The following is a 21,166-nucleotide window of genomic DNA, read 5'->3' on the forward strand; positions in this document are numbered from 1 at the left end:
GCTTTTTATTTCCTTAAAACTGGTCAAAATCTCTCATTTTGAGATTTTGCACAGGACCAATCTTTCCATTGTTTTGGTGTTATTGCGTTCTCTCCCTGGTCCCTAGACGAAACAGACACGGGTGTTAACTAGATTACTAATGCATTCATTCTATCAATGTAACACATTATTCTGGTGAACACTGCTTTATTTAGTCTTCTGGGGCAACAAGTTATGACAGAAGAGAAGCTGCATGCATTTAACTATATTTGACAAACAAATTGCTTACTGAATGTCGGAAATTATAATATGGCCTACCAAATGTCGGAAATTATAATATGGCCTACCAAATGTCGGAAATTATAATATGGCCTACCAAATGTCGGAAATTATAATATGGCCTACCAAATGTCAGAAATTATAAGCAGGAAGTTGTCTAAAAAAGGGCTGAAAGTAGCCAGTAGTCTGTCCTGTCCAGTATGGAGTATCAGCAAAATAAATGATTGTGGAATTATGGTGGATGGAACTGCACAGGTAGCCTTACTTTATGAAGTGATTTGTTTGACAATCAGAAACTGACCCTGCACAGATCGCAAAACACAACAGTAAACGGGATAAGATGTTTACATTCCAAAGTTTCCCATCTAAGATCAGCATATCCCAGGCATCTTATCCGGGTTTCTCATAACTGGGATACAAGCCTTTTCAGGTTATTGTAAACGGGATATGATGTTTACATGTGTCAACTCAAAAACAGAATACTTGAGTATCCCGAATAATAATGGGATATTGGTGTGCATGTAAACATGGTCAATCAATAATGGTGCCATTTTGGCATGCAACCCATTCAAATACTAATTAATCTCTGACCTTAAATATCAGCTATGGCAGCATTTGTACAGAAGCTTGTTGCATCAGACCTACAATAAAAAGCTGTATTGGTCCCTTCTTCTGTTTGTTTTTGTAGGTCGAGGGAGCTGCACTCCAGCCGAGTCATTGTGAATGAGTGTCTCTAGCCTTGTTTACACCTGGTGCTAGCATGATCTTGATTGTGCCCACATTTTCAGAAATATCTCCACACATGGTATTAAAATGTGCCTCATGTGTCCACTGTGTCTAGATTTGGTGGTCCCTCCTTGAATGCAAATGATTTGACAGCTATTCTTTCACATATTGATACCATAAGTCAATGGTACTACCTGTCAATGATTTTAGAAGACGGGATAATGATGATTTAAATGTTTTCACTGTCCAGATCCATCTACACTTGCGTGCCTGACTACCTCCTGGTCAGGAATCGTCTAATCCTGTCTGATAATGTGAGCACAATCAGAATGTGGACAAGATCAGGACAAAGGAACATGTTAGGAGCAGGTATAAAAAGGGTTTCTGACTGTGATGATTTAGATGACAACCGGCTGGTTGTTCATGTCATAGACAAAGTAAACACTTCTCTCTAGAGGGCAGGATGTTGTCTTACGATCATAGTGCCTAAAAGCTTTCAATCCTTTCTGCCAGTATGGTTCAACCGTTCTCTTATTGTCACATGGATGAACCGGGAGAGACGAAGCAGGTACGGGGAGTCAAACATTTAATAAAGAACGGACATGGAACGAGACAGGAACAGCATCAGCAAACTGGTAATACAAACAAAAACAATTAATGCAGAAGTGGGGAATAGAGCTGGGTAACTGACAAATATAGGGGAGGTAATAACAAGTAAATGATTGAGTGAGTCCAGGTGAGTCCAACATCGCTGATGCGCGTGACGAGGGAAGGCAGGTGTGCGTAATGGATGATAGGAGTGCGTGATGCAGGGGGGGTATTATAGTATTAACATGCATTAATATGTTATTTATACTATGGCATTGTTGAATACTTATTTCTGATTGGCTTGAAGGGTATTCTAGAGCATGCATTATTTAAATATACCACGGCTGTCAGCCAATCAGCATTCAGGGCTCGAACCAGCCAGTTTATAATTCCCTATAACTCATGGTATATTTGCAAGGTAGACTTCAGTGGCTATAGCTCATTGTAATATTCTATTTTTGAAAGCAAAAGTAGAATTGACAACATTATTGGCATTGTTCAATTGAATTTTCATAATGACAAGTTAGGACTGACGGTTTAGTAAGCTAAACTAAGAAGTATGTTTGTTTGGTTACCATGGCAACCAATGTAGCTATCTAGTAAGCTTGCTAGCTACTTCAGTGGATGTTAAACACATTTATACCGGAAAATGAACACATTTCTACCGGCAAATGTGTTAAATTATAGTCATGTTATAAAAGGGATAATCAACTCTGGGCTCTATGCGTTCTCTGGAAAATAATGCAACTCCGTGGAATGTTAGTTCCACTCCGTTAGCGTGTTGTGGAACACACCTTCCATGCTGTTCATTATTTTCTATAGAACACATAACCTCTCGTTGATTATCCCTTACTTTTTCTGCATTGTGTATCTTATGTACAGTGCCTTCACAAAGTATTCATACCCCTGACTTATTCCGCACTGTGGGACCTTATAGAGGGGAACAATGAATAGAGCCAAAGAGTGGCAAATCCTTGAAGAGAACCTGCTTCAGAGTGCAAATAATCTTAGACTGGGGCAAAGATTTACAATCCAACAATACAATGACCCCAAGCATTCAGCCAAATGGAATGGCTTTAGAACAAGAATGTGAATGTCCTTGAGTGGCCCAGCCAAAGCCCAGACTCGAATCCCATTGAAAATCTGTGGAAAGACTTGAGGCTTGCTGTTCCCCGCCACCTCCGGAGTGTTATTTAATAGTTTTGATGTCGTCACTATTATTCTACAATGTAGAAAATATTAAAAAACAAAGAAAAATCCTGGAATGAGTAGGTGTGTCCAAACATTTGACTGGTACTGATATGGCCAAATTATAAATAGCCTGCCAAGAACCAGGTATGCTGCATGAATTCACAATGGAAATACAATTGATAAAAGTATTGAATTATTTGGCTTACTCTCAAAATGTATAGAGCTGTGGCCAACCTGGGCTTCTGGATGCAACTGAAGAGTTCAGAGACAGAGTGGGCATCTCTAACCCCAGGCTAAGCAACTTATTGGCTGACCAAGTCAGGTAACCCTGGCAACCTGGTAATTAACACAGAGGCATGAGGGCTCTGACTTAAGCGGGGGATGGTAGCCTACCTCACCAGGACAGGCTACAACGTTTCTGCCTCAGAAGGGTGAGAGAGGGCTGAGAGAGTAATGGGGAGGGGAATTGGATAGCTCATGTATTATTTCCTAAGTTCCATCTCTTATTATGGTAAATAAACCTGTGTGTCTCTGCCACTTACTGTAAATATACCACTGCAATATTATCACAAGAGCTTTGCTGACATTCATTTACATCTGACAATGACAAGGACTCCTGAGTGGCACAGTGGCGTCATCCGGGTTTGGCCAGGGTAGGCAGTCATTGTAAATAAGAATTTGTTCTTAACTGAAAAACATTTTTTTTTACAAATATAAAAAAGGAGGGGCATTCCGTTTATTTGACTATTGGTTTAATCAAATAGATCCAGTTGGGTTCCCATCAACGCACCATCTGACCTGACATTGTCTCATTGGTCATTTAACCCTGTGTGGTTTGGTGCTGTGCTCTCTGTTATCATTGCCCTGATCCCGGTCAGTGTCAGAACATTTGCACTGGTGTCCCTGATGAGCAGTCCCTTGATAAGACGCTGGTGGAAGAGAGAGAGAGGCAGCGAGGCCTTGTGGGATAATAGGAGGAACGTGGTGAAGGAGGAGGCAAACAAAGACTGACTGGTCATTTACATGCTTCTCCCAGTACACACATCGCCATAAATCCCTTCTTCAGACATTACACGACTAGCTGACCAAGTGCTCTGCTTCCCTTGGGATATCAGACCATATTCACTACTCACATATTCTGAGGTATCATTGTTCATGTGCTACGTTCCTTGCCTGTGAAAGCTCATGTTGGTTACATAATGGTTGGTTGGTTGAGAGTCAAGAGAATGAATTGGGAGATGTATTATTCATCACTTTATTATCTCATCTGTAGCTGGCATATTAGGATAGCCTCCCGCAATGTTCCTCCTGGGCTTAGGCAAGCTCCCCCAAATCCCCCGTCCTCTTAATTATCCTTCATGTTAACCAGAAATCAATGCGCTTGCAAATATTTGGTGTGCTTTTTCGTGCATGTTTCAGTGTGTGTGTAAGAGAGAGAGAGAGAGAGAGAGAGAGAGAGAGAGAGAGAGAGAGAGAGAGAGAGAGTGTGTTTGTTTTACAGAAGCACTCATTTTAATATGTTGTAAATGGAGATATCAAATTAGCTAAGGAGGACGAGATTGTGTGGATTAGGCCAAGAGATTTTGCATAATGCGGGCCCAACTCCTGGGCTATGTGTAATTCTCTTTGGCATCCTTGAAATTGCTACTGTGAAAAATGCAGCAGCTGCAATAGTGTGTCTATAGAGTGTCTGTAGATATGCTGGATCCAATATGCACAATGTCCCCTTTCTCTGAAACAAGATTGCATTGGGGGTCCAAGGGATGTGTGTATAATAGCTGGGGGGTGGGAACATTATTGAGCCAAAACATATTCAGATGGTGAAAGACATCAGAAGAGGATGTTTCATCCATTGCCCTTAATTCCATATGACTGTGTTAGAGAGGGTGCTGTTGGACTCCTCCCTGCCCGTCCTATGTGTTCATTGATTTGGGCTGAATTTGTGGTCCATCTCAAGACAGTACCAATAGGAGGATGGATTGCTTCATACTGCTTCATAAAAACAACTAAACGGCCCATGGGAGCTGTTTGGTTGAGTGTCAAGAGGGGTGCAATCATTAGTCCAAATGTTTTGCAATGAAAACAAGTTTCTATTGGACAGATTCAGGTAGGTCCCTCCCTCTTTCATTACATTTGCTTCTGTTTGGTTCCCAGTGAATACATCCCAGCTGCCTTGAGTAATCAGGTGTGCTTGCTATTACAGTGCATTCGGGAAAATATTCAGACTCCAATTACTTTTTCCACATTTTGTTACGTTACAGTCTTATTCTAAAAATTATTAAATAGTTTTCCCCTCATCAATCTACACACAATATCCCATAATGACAAAGCAAAAACGTTCATTTTTAGAAGTGTTAGCAAATGCATTAAAAATAAAAACTGAAATCACATTTACATAAGTATTCAGACCCTTTACTCAGTACTTTGTTGAAGAACCTTTGGCAGTGATTACAGCCTTGAGTCTTCTTGGGTATGACGCTACAAGCTTGGCACACCTGTATTTGAGGAGTTTCTCCCATTCTTCTCTGCAGATCCTCTCAGCTCTGTCAGGTTGGGTGGGGAGCGTAGCTGCACGGCTGGTTTCAGGTCTCTACAGAGATGTTCGATCAGATACAAGATTGGGCTCTGGCTGGGCTCCTCAAGGACATTCAGAGACTTGTCCCGAAGCCACTCCTGAGTTGTCTTGGTTGTGTGCTTAGGGTCGTTGTCTTGTTGGAAGATTAACCTTCACCCAAGTCTGAGGTCCTGAGCGCTAGGGAGCAGGTTTTCATCAAGGATCTCTCTGTACCTTGCTCGATCCTGAATAGTCTCCCAGTCCCTGCTGCTGAAAAGCATCCCCACAGCATGATGTGGCCATCACCATGCTTCACAGTAGGGGTGGTGCCAGGTTTCCTCAGGACGTGACGCTTGGCATTCAGTCCAAAGAGTTCAATCTTGTTTTCATCAGACCAGAGAATCTTGTTTCTCATGGTTTGAGAGTCCTTTAGGTGCCTAATCCTTCCAATGGAAGCTCTAACGCCAAAACTGTAAAAGCTACTGACACCAAAACAAGTTTAAAACATGCAAACTGATCATCTACAGTGTGTTTGAGAAAATATTTTTGATACAACTTATACTTTTCACACTACCACCAAATTTGCATAAATCCCAATGCATTTCAATGGCCACAGAATTGAATGGTAAAACTTTGCAATGAAACTGGCCTTTAGCCATTCAAGAAAGAAACGCCATTCAAACTTTAAAATGTGCAGACCGGTCTGGAATAGGTTGCTTGTATATACAGTTGAAGTCGGAAGTTTACATACACCTTCTCCAAATACATTTATAAACTCAGTTTTTCACAATTCCTGACATTTAATCAGAGTAAAAATTCCCCGTCAGTTATGATCAACGCTTTATTTTAAGAATGTGAAATGTCAGAATAATAGAAGAGAGAATCATTTATTTCAGCTTTTATTTTTTTCATCCCATTCCCAGTGGGTCAGAAGTTTACATACACTCAATTAGTATTTGGTATCTTTGCCTTAAAATTGTTTAAGTTGGGTCAAACGTTTCAGGTAGCCTTCCACAACCTTCCCACAATAAATTGGGTGAATTTTGGCCCACTCCTCCTGACAGAGCTGGTGTTACTGAGTCAGGTTTGTAAGGCCTCCTTGCTCACACATGCTTTTTGAGTTCTGCCCACACATTTTCTATAGTATTGAGCTATGTGATGGCCACTCCAATACCTTGACTTTGTTGTCCTTAAGCCATTGTGCCACAACTTTGGGAGTATGCTTGGGGTCATTGTCCATTTGGAAGACCCATTTGCAACCAAGCTTTAACTTCTTGACTGATGTCTTGAGATGTTGCTTCAATATATGTACATAATTTGACCCCCTCATGATGCCATCTATTTTGTGAAGTGCACCAGTCCCTCCTGCAGCAAAGCACCCCCACAACATGATGCTGCCACCCCTGTGCTTCACAGTTGGGATGGTGTTCTTCGGCTTGCAAGCCTCGCCCTATTTTCCTCCAAACATAAGGATGGTTATTACGACCAAACAGTTCTATTTTCGTTTTATCAGACCAGAGGACATTTCTTCAAAAAGTACGATCTTTGTCCCCATATGCAGTTGCAAACCGTAGTCTGGCTTTTTATGGCGGTTTTGGAGCAGTGGCTTCTTCCCTGCTGAGCTGCCTTTCAGGTTTTGGCGATATAGGACTTGTTTTACTGTGGATATAGATACTTTTGTACCTGTTTCCTCCAGCATCTTCACAAGGTCCTTTGCTGTTGTTCTGGGATTGATTTGCACCAAAGTACGTTCATCTCTAGGAGACAGAATGCATCTCCTTCCTGTGTGGTATGACGGCTGTGTGGTCCCATGGTGTAAATACTATTATACTATTGTTTGTACAGATGAACGTGGTACCTTCAGGCATTTGGAAATTGCTCCCAAGGATGAACCAGACCTGTGGAGGTCTACAATATTTTTTCTGAGATCTTGGCAGATTTCTTTTGATTTTCCCATGATTTCAAGCAAAGAGGCACTAAGTTTGAAGGTAGGCCTTGAAATACATCCACAGGTACACCTCCAATTGACTCAGATGATGTCAATTAGCCTATCAGAAGCTTCTAAAGCAATGACATCATTTTCTGGAATTTTCCAAGCTGTATAAAGGTACAGTCAACTTCTAGTGTATGTTAACTTCTCACCCACTGGAATTGCGATACGGTGAAATAATCTGTCTGTAAACAATTGTTGGGAAAATTACTTATGTCATGCACAAAGTAGATGTTCTAACCGACTTTCCAAAACTATAGTTTGTTAACAAGTCATTTGTGGAGTGGTTGAGAAACAAGTTTTAATGACTCCAATCTAAGTGTATGTAAACTTCCGACTTCAACTGTAGCTTTTTTTATACCATTTATACTTTTTGAACAATAACCAAATTAAATGTACATAAATGTTTCTTAGGCTTGAATGGGAAGTATTGGGATTCGCCACCTAAAATTATATACCCAAATCTAACTGCCTGTAGCTCAGGACCTGAAACATGAGGGGTTCAAACAGTAGAACCCAGTTCCTACATTAAAAATGGATTTTATCAAACAAAACTATGCTACATTTTATCTCTGGGACCCTCAGAATGACAAATCAGAGGCGAATGTATCAAACCAGTTGCCGTGCTAAAAGTGTTTTGTTGTTGTGCACTCTCCTCAAACAATAGCATGGTCTTTTTTGTATGTAAAAGCTACTTTACACTGGACAGTAAAGTTAGATCAACAAGAATTTAAGCTTTCTGCCCAAAAAAGACATGTCTATGTCCTGGAAAGTTGGCTGTTGTTCACAACGTCATTCTAGTCACATTAGCAACAACCGTCCCAGTTTAGGGACACCGATCCCGTAAAGGTTTTAAAGATACAAAACACCAAACCAACTTTGACATGACTCAACTTAGATTGGTTTTTAAGAGATTGTTGATGGTATGTGTACTTGTTGAACTATAACCGTGTTACATTTGTATAAAAGCTCCATAGACTTCAAAAGACTAAATTTGGATTTGCCACTGCTCTTGAAGTATTTATGCTACAAACAACAAAACACGTTAAAATGTGCAGACTCACTCAACTTAGATAGCTTCAACACAGTTTTTAGATACCATTCATGCTACTTCATAAACTATAAAACTTATTGTATCCCTAATGGGAGATTTCTATAAACCTTGCTGTCTGTCTGACATTTGCAACATTGTTTCAATATTAAAATTCGACCTCCAGCTTGTGCATAGTAATGAATGTGTCGGGAGTCGGGATGAGACAGGCAGGCAGGCAGCTTTTCTCAGTCAGTTAAAATCATGAATCAGCATCATTTTTATTGATATATACAAAAAAATATCAATAGAAAACAGCTCAAACGAAACGAACTGCCACTAGTTTGCAGTCTTTCCAGCATCAGTTTGAAGTGTTTGAAGTCAGTTTGAAGTCTTTCCATACGAGAGAGAGCACATTTTCTATGCCAGGAGAAATTGCGCACCATTAGCTCATTGTTATGGATGTATCCAAATAAATGTCACTAGAAAACAGCTTAAGCAAACGCAAGGGCAGCTACTTTGTTGTTAAATGCCCCTGAAGCTGGTGTTTGGAGGATATATTGGCACGGGTTCGTCAAGGGCCGACAAACCGTGCCAATATATCCTCCAAACACCAGCTTCGGGGGCATTATCACTTAAATAGTACTCACTCTATCCCACTATATTAACTCCACACCAACAAGCCACCCAAAAACATCTCCCTAGAAAGGCATTTCACTGTACTTGTGCATGTGACATTAAACTTGAAACTATAACTAACCCATAGGCCAATGAAAACCCCATTACTACTGTTATTACTACCACTACCATTGCTACTGCTGTCACTACCACTATTTCACAACCAATACCACTATCTATCACTACTATTTAACACCCCCCCACACAAACACACACAGGAATGACATTGCACCGGTTATAAGTCATTGCGAGCATGGTGTCTACCACTGCACTGGTTCATGGTGATCATTAAACTCCCAGCTGTTCCCATTCATTGATACAAAGACATAAAAAAGTTCCAGGGTTACGTGCTGCTGTATAAACACAACTCTGCTGTTCTCTGCTACTGTGGTTGCCACCACTCTCTATCCATCCATCCACAGCGTGGTGATGATGGATGGATGAGAAAGGGGTGAAGTAGGTGTGTTAGCACTACAGGGAAAGAGAGGTCATCTGACCTGGCTGGCACAGCCCACAGATACAGTAAGAGGATTAGCTCGAGCAGATCCTCTGATGTCACTGTCTAGCAACAGAGGACTTAAGGACTTACACCCCCGCTATTACCCTCTCTGGCACTAAATAGGGAAGGGAGTTAGAAACTAGCCGCGGGAAACTATAGCCTGGCGGTGTTATGAAGGTGATCATTTCAGGGGCACAATTTAATTCCACCCCACTGAGCCTAGTGGTGACATGCTTGTGGTGCATACGCTCAGATGCCCACCACATTCCCTGACTGTCCAGTCGTGGCCAAAAGTTTTGAGAATGACACAAATATGAATTTTCACAAAGTCTTCTGCCTCAGTTTGTATGATGGCAATTTGCATATACTCCAGAATGTTATGAAGAGTGATCAGATGAACTGCAATTAATTGCAAAGTCCCTCTATGCCATGCAAATTAATTGAATCCACCAAAAAACAATTCCACTGCATTTCAGCCCTGCCACAAAAGGACCAGCTGACATCAGGGATTCTCTCGTTAACACAGGTGTGAGTGTTGATGAAGACAAGGCTGGTGATCACTGTGTCATGCTGAATGAGTTCAAATAACAGACTGGAAGCTTCAAAAGGAGGGTGGTGCTTGGAATCATTGTTCTTCCTCTGTCAATCATGGTTACCTGCAAGGAAACACGTGCCGTTATCATTGCTTTGCACAATAAACGCTTCACAGGCAAGGATATTGCTGCCAGTAAGATTGCACCTAAATCAACCATTTATCAGATCATCAAGAACTTCAAGGAGAGCGGTTCAATTGTTGTGAAGAAGGCTTCAGGGCGCCCAAGAAAGTCCAGCAAGCGCCAGGACCGTCTCCTAAAGTTGATTCAGCTGCGGGATCAGGGCACCACCAGTACAGAGCTTGCTCAGGAATGGCAGCAGGCAGTTGTGAGTGCATCTGCACGCACAGTGAGGTGAAGACTTTTTGAGGATGGCCTGGTGTCAAGAAGGGCAGCAAAGATGCCACTTCTCTCCATGAAAAACATCAGGGACAGACTGATATTCTGCAAAAGGTACAGGGATTGGACTGCTGAGGACTAGGGTAAAGTCATTTTCTCTGATGAATCCCCTTTCCGATTGTTTGGGGTATTCGGAAAAAAGCTTGTCCGGAGAAGACAAGGTGAGCGCTACCATCAGTCATGAATAAAGAATGGTACCAACACATCCTCCGAGAGCAACTTCTCCCAACCATCCAGGAACAGTTTGGTGACGAACAATGCCTTTTCCAGCGTGATGGAGCACCTTGCCATAAGGCAAAAGTGATGACTAAGAGGCTCGGGGAAGAAAACGTCGATATTTTGGGTCCATAGCCAAGAAACTCCCCAGACCTTAATCCCATTGAGAACTTGTGGACAATCCTCAAGAGGTGGGTGGACAAACAAAACCCCACAAATTCTGACAAGCTCCAATCACTGATTATACAAGAATGGGCTGCCATCAGTCAGGATGTGGCCCAGAAGTTAATTGACAGCATGCCAGGGCGGATTGCAGAGGTCTTGAAAAAGAAGGGTCAACACTGCAAATATTGACTCTTTGCATCAACTTCATGTAATTGTCAATAAAAGCATTTGACACTTATGAAATGCTTGTAATTATACTTCAGTATTCCATAGTAACATCTGACAAAAATATCTAAAGACACTGACGCAGCAAACTTTGTGGAAATTAATATTTGTGTCATTCTCAATACTTTTGGCCACGACTGTACTGTACTGTATGAGAGTCAGCAGCACACCGACAAACCCATTACAGAAAAAACAGGATTTCATGTGGAAAATCCCAATTTCACATGTTTGCATTTGGTTTTGGAACACTTCATAGGTGATAATGTTTCACATGATGTTTCACATGCTGGATTTGTACCTGTGCTCACAAAACATTTCAGATATGGATAACATTTTTCACATGTGAATATTTTTCACATGAGATTTCACAAACAAAAATTATTCGTTAGGATGTCCCCGGAACGTCACGAAATAGTCGCAGTGTCTTCAACTTACATATTTGACACATTTTGACCTACAGTGCCTTCAGAAATTATTCATACCCCTTGACTTATTCCATATTTTGTTGTGTTACAGCCTGCCTGGGTGTCACTACAAAGTGTAATTAATAACTTTACCATGCGGAAAGGGATATTCAATGTCAGCTTTTTTTTTTTTTTTTACCCATCTACCAATAGGCGCCCTTCTGGTGCCCTTCTACCCATCTACCAATACAGTACGTGCGAGACATTGTAAAACCTCCTTGGACTTTGTGGTTGAATCTGTGTCCAAAGTGTAATTAATAACTTCACCATGCTCAAAGGGATATTCAATGTCTGCTTTATTTTACATATGTACCAATAGGTGACCTTCTTTGCGAGGCATTGGAAAACCTCCCTAGTCTTTGTGGTTGAATCAGTGTTTGAAATACACTGCTCGATTTAGGGACCGTACAGATAATTGTATGTGTGGGGTACAGATACGAGGTAGTCATTGAAAAATCATGTTAAACACTATTATTGAACACAGAGTGAGTCCATGCAAGTTATGTGACTTGTTAAGCACATTTTTACTCCTGAACTTATTTCTGTCTTAGACCACTGCGCCACTTGAGAGTCTTTCTGAAGGCAATGTACACAATTACATTGTGTATGTTTATTCAAACAGTAATTCTTATTCACTATGTCCTCACCTGGGATTTGTACTCACGACCGCTTGGTTCACAGCATTCTGTTCTTCCTGCTACACCACCATGTCTGTGCCAATTATTGATTTCACCTGTATTTGATATCACCTACACTTTGGATTTCAAGGTACATCTCAGTTTTGGGGCAGTCCCGTTAGATCCCTTATATACTGCTTACAGACACGTTATATAGGCATAGCTCATAGCGTTGGTTCTGGTATGTGTCTGGCACCGTATAATATAATAATAATATAATATAATAATATAATATATGCCATTTAGCAGACGCTTTTATCCAAAGCATACATTCTACGTATGGGTGGTCCCGGGAATCGAACCCACTACCCTGGCGTTACAAGCGCCATGCTCTACCAACTGAGCTACAGAAGGACCACAGAAGGAAGGACCACCCGTAGGACCACCCGTATCCTATCTTCGCTTACAGAACATATTCTGGGCGTTCTGCCAGATGGTCCTAAAGAGGGGGTCATGTCGCCCCCACTCATTGGTAGGAACCAATGGATTATTTATGACAATAAGACAAGATTAACATTTTCAAGGCTCTCTTCGCAAGATAAAATTTTCCACCACATTCCATCCTCTTATCACTTGTGTGATAATAATCATTACATTTGAGCTTTTATATCAAAATACATCATCATAATAAATAGTAATAAAGGTTATACTTAATTTAACGGGAGTTAATCTAATTTCATTCATAATCATAATACTGAAGATAAAATCTACAATCAAAGTAGTAATCAACGCATAAAACCACAGACACTTTCAAACTCTTCATTCTGGGTTGTACAATCCAACTTGCAAAACAATGGTTTTAAAACTCTGCTCAAACCTTCTCCAACCTATCTCCTGATTCTGCCTCCTCAACCCTCCTCTCCTCCCTTTCTGCATCCTTTGACTCTCTATGTCCCCTATCCTCCAAGCCGACTCGGTCCTCCCCTCCCGCTCCGTGGCTCGACGACTCATTGCGAGCTCACAGAACAGGGCTCCGGGCAGCCGAGCGGAAATGGAGGAAAACTCGCCTCCCTGCGGACCTGGCATCCTTTCACTCCCTCCTCTCTACATTTTCCTCCTCTGTCTCTGCTGCTAAAGCCACTTTCTACCACTCTACATTTTCCTCCTCTGTCTCTGCTGCTAAAGCCACTTTCTACCACTCTAAATTCCAAGCATCTGCCTCTAACCCTAGGAAGATCTTTGCCACCTTCTCCTCCCTCCTGAATCCTCCTCCCCCTCCCCCCTCCTCCCTCTCTGCAGATGACTCCGTCAACCATTTTGAAAAGAAGGTCGACGACATCCGATCCTCGTTTGCTAAGTCAAACGACACCGCTGGTTCTGCTCACACTGCCCTACCCTGTGCTCTGACCTCTTTCTCCCCTCTCTCTTCAGATGAAATCTCGCGTCTTGTGACGGCCGGCCGCCCAACAACCTGCCCGCTTGACCCTATCCCCTCCTCTCTTCTCCAGACCATTTCCGGAGACCTTCTCCCTTACCTCACCTCGCTCATCAACTCATCCCTGACCGCTGGCTACGTCCCTTCCGTCTTCAAGAGAGCGAGAGTTGCACCCCTTCTGAAAAAACCTACACTTGATCCCTCCGATGTCATCAAATACAGACCAGTATCCCTTCTTTCTTTTCTCTCCAAAACCCTTGGCCAGCTCTCCCGCTATATCTCTCTCAGAATGACCTTCTTGATCCAAATTAGTCAGGTTTCAAGACTAGTCATTCAACTGAGACTGCTCTTCTCTGTATCACGGAGGCGCTCCGCACTGCTAAAGCTAACTCTCTCTCCTCTGCTCTCATCCTTCTAGACCTATCGGCTGCCTTCGATACTGTGAACCATCAGATCCTCCTCTCCACCCTCTCCGAGTTGGGCATCTCCGGCGTGGCCCACGCTTGGATTGCGTCCTACCTGACAGGTCGCTCCTACCAGGTGGCGTGGCGAGAATCTGTCTCCTCACCACGCGCTCTCACCACTGGTGTCCCCCAGGGCTCTGTTCTAGGCCCTCTCCTATTCTCGCTATACACCAAGTCACTTGGCTCTGTCATAACCTCACATGGTCTCTCCTATCATTGCTATGCAGACGACACACAATTAATCTTCTCCTTTCCCCTTCTGATGACCAGGTGGCGAATCGCATCTCTGCATGTCTGGCAGACATATCAGTGTGGATGACGGATCACCACCTCAAGCTGAACCTCGGCAAGACGGAGCTGCTCTTCCTCCCGGGAAGGACTGCCCGTTCCATGATCTCGCCATCACGGTTGACAACTCCATTGTGTCCTCCTCCCAGAGCGCTAAGAACCTTGGCGTGATCCTGGACAACACCCTGTCGTTCTCAACTAACATCAAGGCGGTGGCCCGTTCCTGTAGGTTCATGCTCTACAACATCCGCAGAGTACGACCCTGCCTCACACAGGAAGCGGCGCAGGTCCTAATCCAGGCACTTGTCATCTCCCGTCTGGATTACTGCAACTCGCTGTTGGCTGGGCTCCCTGCCTGTGCCATTAAACCCCTACAACTCATCCAGAACGCCGCAGCCCGTCTGGTGTTCAACCTTCCCAAGTTCTCTCATGTCACCCCGCTCCTCCGCTCTCTCCACTGGCTTCCAGTTGAAGCTCGCATCCGCTACAAGACCATGGTGCTTGCCTACGGAGCTGTGAGGGGAACGGCACCTCAGTACCTCCAGGCTCTGATCAGGCCCTACACCCAAACAAGGGCACTGCGTTCATCCACCTCTGGCCTGCTTGCCTCCCTACCACTGAGGAAGTACAGTTCCCGCTCAGCCCAGTCAAAACTGTTCGCTGCTCTGGCCCCCCAATGGTGGAACAAACTCCCCCACGACGCCAGGACAGCGGAGTCAATCACCACCTTCCGGAGACACCTGAAACCCCACCTCTTTAAGGAATACCTAGGATAGGATAAAGTAATCCTTCTCACCCCCCCCCTTAAAAGATTTAGATGCACTATTGTAAAGTGGCTGTTCCACTGGATGTCATAAGGTGAATGTACCAATTTGTAAGTCGCTCTGGATAAGAGCGTCTGCTAAATGACTTAAATGTAAATGTAAATGTAAAACCTTCTCTTCATACAGTTACACATATGCTTCATTAAACAATTGAATTTATGGATTCTGGCAAAGACATTTCAGCCTGGCGCTTTTGTTGCGAGTGGCATGTTAATGACAGATCGGTATCTCAATGCATTTCTAGTCTAAAGTACTACACATTTCGCAGTGTGCAGACCTCCACAATCAACCTGATACCCCAAATACACAATTTGTGATAAATCAATTACGGGCACGGTTGACAACCCCCCTTCCTCCCGGCACTCTTTCTTCTGGCGTCCCAATGGCACATGTTCAAAGTGGATGGCCATTGATAATGTCCTGATTTCTCTCACCTGAGCTGCCACTGTCCTTTACGGTCCATTATGTCTTGCCCATTTTCCTACCAGTACACCAGCAGCATGAAAGAAGTTTGGACGGGATCTCTCTCCATGCTCACTCCACATGGACTCATGTCACACTCCTGAGAGAAAAGGCATTGATAGCTTCGACTGGATGCTGTGTACAGGTTGTTGGCTCAGACGCAGGTCTCACGGTAGAAGTGGTGAAGGACCATAGTGAACACCATTGTCGCCATTACTTCAGCCGGTTAGAGGGGGTGGTTCACACTGTTCTCGGTCAAATGATCCCTTCCATGCATCTAGATACCATCTGTGGTCACCTATGCCATAACCCCGAGAGAGGACAGACCAAAACAACAGTTTGCAAATTATTACTTTCCCTGTACTTCAGACATTATTTTAAGATATTTCAAACATTTCAAAAATGTTATGTATCAGGTTTACATTGGGGTTTTCAGTACATTTCTTATCAAGAGACTACATGTGTGCAACCAATACTACTATCTTAAGTGAGATTTCATGACTTGTAAAACCATGACCAGAGAGAGACTGTCAAGGAATACAGCAAAGAGCTGCTGTTTTTATGTGTGAGTTCTTGACTAAGTTTTTATTCAACATCATCACAAAAAATAAAACACATTTCTCCGTACTTTCACTCGCGCTGCAGCTGTAATGAATGAGTAGCTAAGTCTATCGATGGCCCTGCATTTTATTATTCTTAGCAGCATGTCATGTCTATTTTAATATCAATTAATATTTGACTTTCTCTGGTCATAGGAGAAACATTCATTTGTACATGAGGCAGATGAGGTGCGACTCAAGTTTCGCCATCAGGTGGAAGACGGTGTCCCCTCTCTGGTCCGTCTCACGGGATGAAAGGAAGGAGAGAGCAGGGACCGTGAGAGGCAGACCTTCTGCTGCTCTCTCCCTCCCCTGATAATAATGCTGTTCAAAACAACTGTGAACTCTGAAGTCGGAAGTTGGACATTTTCGTGTGTTCAAGACAACTGGGGGGGGAAAAACGATATCCGACTGGGAAAAATCTTTTGGCACAGTCATTCAACTCGGAATTCCAAGTCGAAAACTATTTTCTAGAGCTCCAAATATCTGACCTGAAGTTCACTAATGTCATGATTTGACTTCATGTCCCGAGTTGACTTGAAAGCATCATGACCATCAGATGCAGGTACCATCAGTCCAAATAAAAAATATAATATATTCAATTCATGCTCAGCTGTGCCTCGCTTGAGTTTTGAAATATAATATGGTCTGAAAAGAACAGTATTGCCAGGCATCTAGGCAGTACGCTGTGATGTAATAGGCCTACTGCACAAACCTCATTCCTACAGAACTGGTTTTAGTAGGTTAATGTTACATTTTATTTATTTAAATTATGAATGGTAGATCTCTGCTTGCTTTTTGACTGCGAAAGGGTTCTTGACTCAGAAAATGTTGGTGACCACTGGTTTACGCCATTGTCCAGTGTCAAAGCTAGAAAAGGGGAAACCAGATGGGACTATCATTGGATAACCTTGCTTTGACAAAACAGCCAAGCATGTGACACTAACTTCTACACTATATCTTCTATACCCTCTAATACGCTTTACCCCGTGCTGCGCACACCACACAGATGGCACTCAAAGAGTGAAGTCTGCCTAACAATTAAATAATGCTCGGACGGGGTTTGCACATTGCCATCTCAGCGTTTTCCCGCTAGTAAGGTTAAGCGAAGCCTGCTCATTGTGTATAGTGTGGTCCTCTCAGAGTCTGGCTAAAAGACATTCACCTGGGATTATCCCTAGACCCATTAGTTAATAACCTTCACAATAAACCGCTCTTAAGCCCACCACTCCCAACATGGAACATGGTTGCATCCAAAATGGCACCCTATTCCCTACATAGTACACTTCTTTTGACCAGAGTCCTATGGGCCCTTGTCCCCATTTGCGACACAAGCCATATTTCCCCTCCACAATCAATCAGCATTTAGTGCTCGGAGTTTGGTGGGTGGTTGATCGGTCGTATGTGCATTAAATTGGTCATGTAAGCTGTAAGATCTGCTCCAGCTAATCACACAATCATGTGGATGCAGATTGTGAGCATTTTCAGTGACTAAAATAACATACAGTATTTCTGTTTAGGTTTCAACTTCAACATGTTAATTGCGTAAGTTTAATTTAAAACCATTGTGTTTTTTTCTGTGTTTAGAATGTGTCTGGAATTCAATAGAACTGTCCATGGATATGTTTACTCAGTATCTTGGTTTACAAACTACATATTCTGAAAAGCGTAAGCAGCTACCTTTGAGGGTATTCACCTGGTAGATGCCGTACAAAACCACTGTTATAGCACAGACATATGGTCCATTTGAAGAAAAAAACACATTTAAAATATATTTGTTGCAACAAAAAAAATTGGGATAACTGTTAAATATATCAAATTGGCCAGATAATGTATTGTTTTTAAATGGTATTTGATATAGATTTGAAATACATTCCAACATGTATTAAGGAATGTATTTAAAATGATATCACAATATATGTTAAATACATTGGAAAATGTATTTAAATGTATTTTAAAATACATTTTTAAAAATGATTTACTGATATATTTGATAAATATATTTAAAAATGTATTTGTAAATATTTTGTGAAATATACATGCATTTACAGATTTTACGAATTGTTTTCACACTAAAAACTGGAACTTGAAACACAATCACCGAAACCTGAAACTCATGTACCAAATCCCTTAACCAAGTCTGCAAAATTCCACAAGCACAATTCCTGCTTTACACTCAGTTTTCAATTCTATTTCACACGCTTTATGCAAAACACTACACACAGTTCTCTACATTAGTCACAACATTCAAAATTAAAATATCTTTAGACCCTTTGGAAAGCAACGCCAATCACAATGCCAAGCTGGTAAGTTACCTACCATCTACACTATGCTGTTTATGTATGTATACTGTAGTATACTGCAGTCCGACATTATCAGTAGGCCTATATTATGTTATATATATTATGTTCACACCAGAACAGGAGACCGCTATTGTGAACATGGTGGCGGCAAACAATACCATTAGACTAGGAGAAATCCAGAACCACATAATTGCAGACAACACAATATTCAATAACAGTCACCAGGTGGGCTTGTCTACATTGGACCGTGTATTACAGCGCAATCCAATCTGGATGAAACAGGTCTACAGGGCGCCATTTGAGCGAAACTCAGAGAGGGTTAAGCGCTATGAATATGTGCAAGTAAGTACTATACTCTGAATTTACTATCTTATCAGCACTGTATAAACATATTACAGTACTGTAATCCAGTGTACTGTGCCTCACCATATTATATATATATATATATATATATATATATGCCATTTACTGCTCTAGGTCTATGTGATCGCCAATGTCTATTTCAGAGAGTCTTGGAGCTGGATGCCGCTGCAATTCAGCACGTTTATATTTACATTGATGAGGCTGGCTTCAACCTAGCAAAAGAATGGGACGGGCACGGAACATTGTTGGCCACCGTGCCATTGTGAATGTCCCTGGACAGCGTAGAGGGAATATCACCATGTGTGTAGCCGTTAGCCAGCAAGGAGTCCTCCATCACCATGCCAAACTTGGTCCCTACAACACCGCCCTTCTCATCACATTCCTGGACACACTACATGGCATCCTCATTCCAACCGAGCAGAGGGGTGGACCAGAGCAGCCCAGGTATGTTGTCATCTGTGACAACGTGAGTTTCCACCGGGCTGCTCTGGTCCGCAACTGGTTCATCAACCACCCACAATTTATTGTGTAACACTGATGGGATATTGGGTAAAACTGAAAATGCAAAAAGGCATAAACCTACTGATGGGATATTCATAGTAGTGTTTTGTGTTGAGCACGTCAGTATGTTGTTGGTTAGTAGACAGATCTATTCATATGACGCTGTACAAACAAAACGGGAACAACACAGGATGTTTTATTTAATGAATGGGGTTGCAGTCTGCCATGAAGTGTTCATCCATGTATGTGGGTAAGAGTCTAGCTACAGTTTAAAATATTACACATTTCTAATTTAGTCAGAAAGTTGTTTTTATTGCAAGTTAAAGCTTACTGTTAGCTAGTTAGCTGATGTTAGGTGGCTGGCTCTCTAGCTAACATTAGCGTTAAGTGTGTGACCTGTGAAGTAATATTATCTCAGAAAGCTATTTGCATTGTTAGTTATAGCCTAATGTTAGCTAGCTAACTAGCTAACATTGAACTTATTTGATTGACTTTAGCTTGCTGTGACAATCGGTTTGTATTGCTGGTACTCTATGGATTGGGTTTATGGTTCATTGTTTAGCTAGCTGGCTACATGTCTAAACAAAAGACCCCAAGTTAAAGCGTACTGTTAGCTAACTAGCTGATGTTAGATGGCTGGCTCGCTAGCTAACATTAAATGTATGATCTGTGCAGTAATATTATCTCAGCAAGCCATTTGCATTGCTAGTTAATACCCAATGTTACTAGCTACTAACATTTTGTTAACTTTAGCTAGCTATGACAATCCGTTTGTATTGCTAGTACTCTATGGATTGGGATTATGGTTAATTGTTTAGCTAGCTATCTACATGTTTAAACAAGACTCCATTTTGCAAGATGATTACATGACCCATCAAGTTAGCCAGGTGTGTCTGACGGTCATTACAACTATCGATGGTATAAAAATGCTAAAATATTTTTGTCTGGAATTTGTCTTTCAGCATCAGTAGAACACGCCTGCCTTCCCTCCACCAGTCATACAAGCAGAATGGTCTAATTCCTCCCATCAAAAAGAGAGCTGGCCCAAGCAAGAACAGGTTACACCTGAAGCATGAGGACTTGCAGCGAGTTATGAACTTCATCAACAAATAGTATTACCAGGACGCCAATTAGGACATACTTTGGTGGAAAGCTGCTGCCATCTCATGTGACAAAAGCAGCGGTGTGGAATCTCTACAAGGAATCGATGACAACACTTGGTGTGTATAGCATTAAACAACACACTTTGATTATTTAATTTACTTCCAACATGATTGGCACTACTTTTATTGATATCACATTATTTGTGTATTTTCCAGAGGTACGTGTAGTCAGACTTTTTTCCTTCAGGAATCTGTGGAGAAAATCACTGCCCCTAAGATGCACTAAGATCAGGACAGACCTCTGCAGGCAGTACCAGAGGAACAACTATCAGGTATTCAGATCTGCCAGGAGCAGTTAAGTCAGCCAAGCTGTAGAAGCAAGAGTAGCATCTCCTGCTTGTTCAGAGTGAGTGGTCAGTCTACCAGAAGATGGTTGCTGACTGCAAGACCACCTGTCAAGACCTGCAGTTATCTCTGGGGGCCCCTACTGAACCAGCAAGCAAAGACATTACAGCTGCATTACAGCTTAGATTTTTCGCAACAAGTAAGCAAAATGTCCTCCTTTATACCGATTAAGTTATATATATATATATAAACAACAAAAAAACAAACATCCCTTTTTCAGGACCAT

Source organism: Oncorhynchus keta, chromosome 28 (genome assembly GCF_023373465.1).
Source record: "Oncorhynchus keta strain PuntledgeMale-10-30-2019 chromosome 28, Oket_V2, whole genome shotgun sequence".
Lineage (NCBI taxonomy): Eukaryota > Metazoa > Chordata > Actinopteri > Salmoniformes > Salmonidae > Oncorhynchus > Oncorhynchus keta.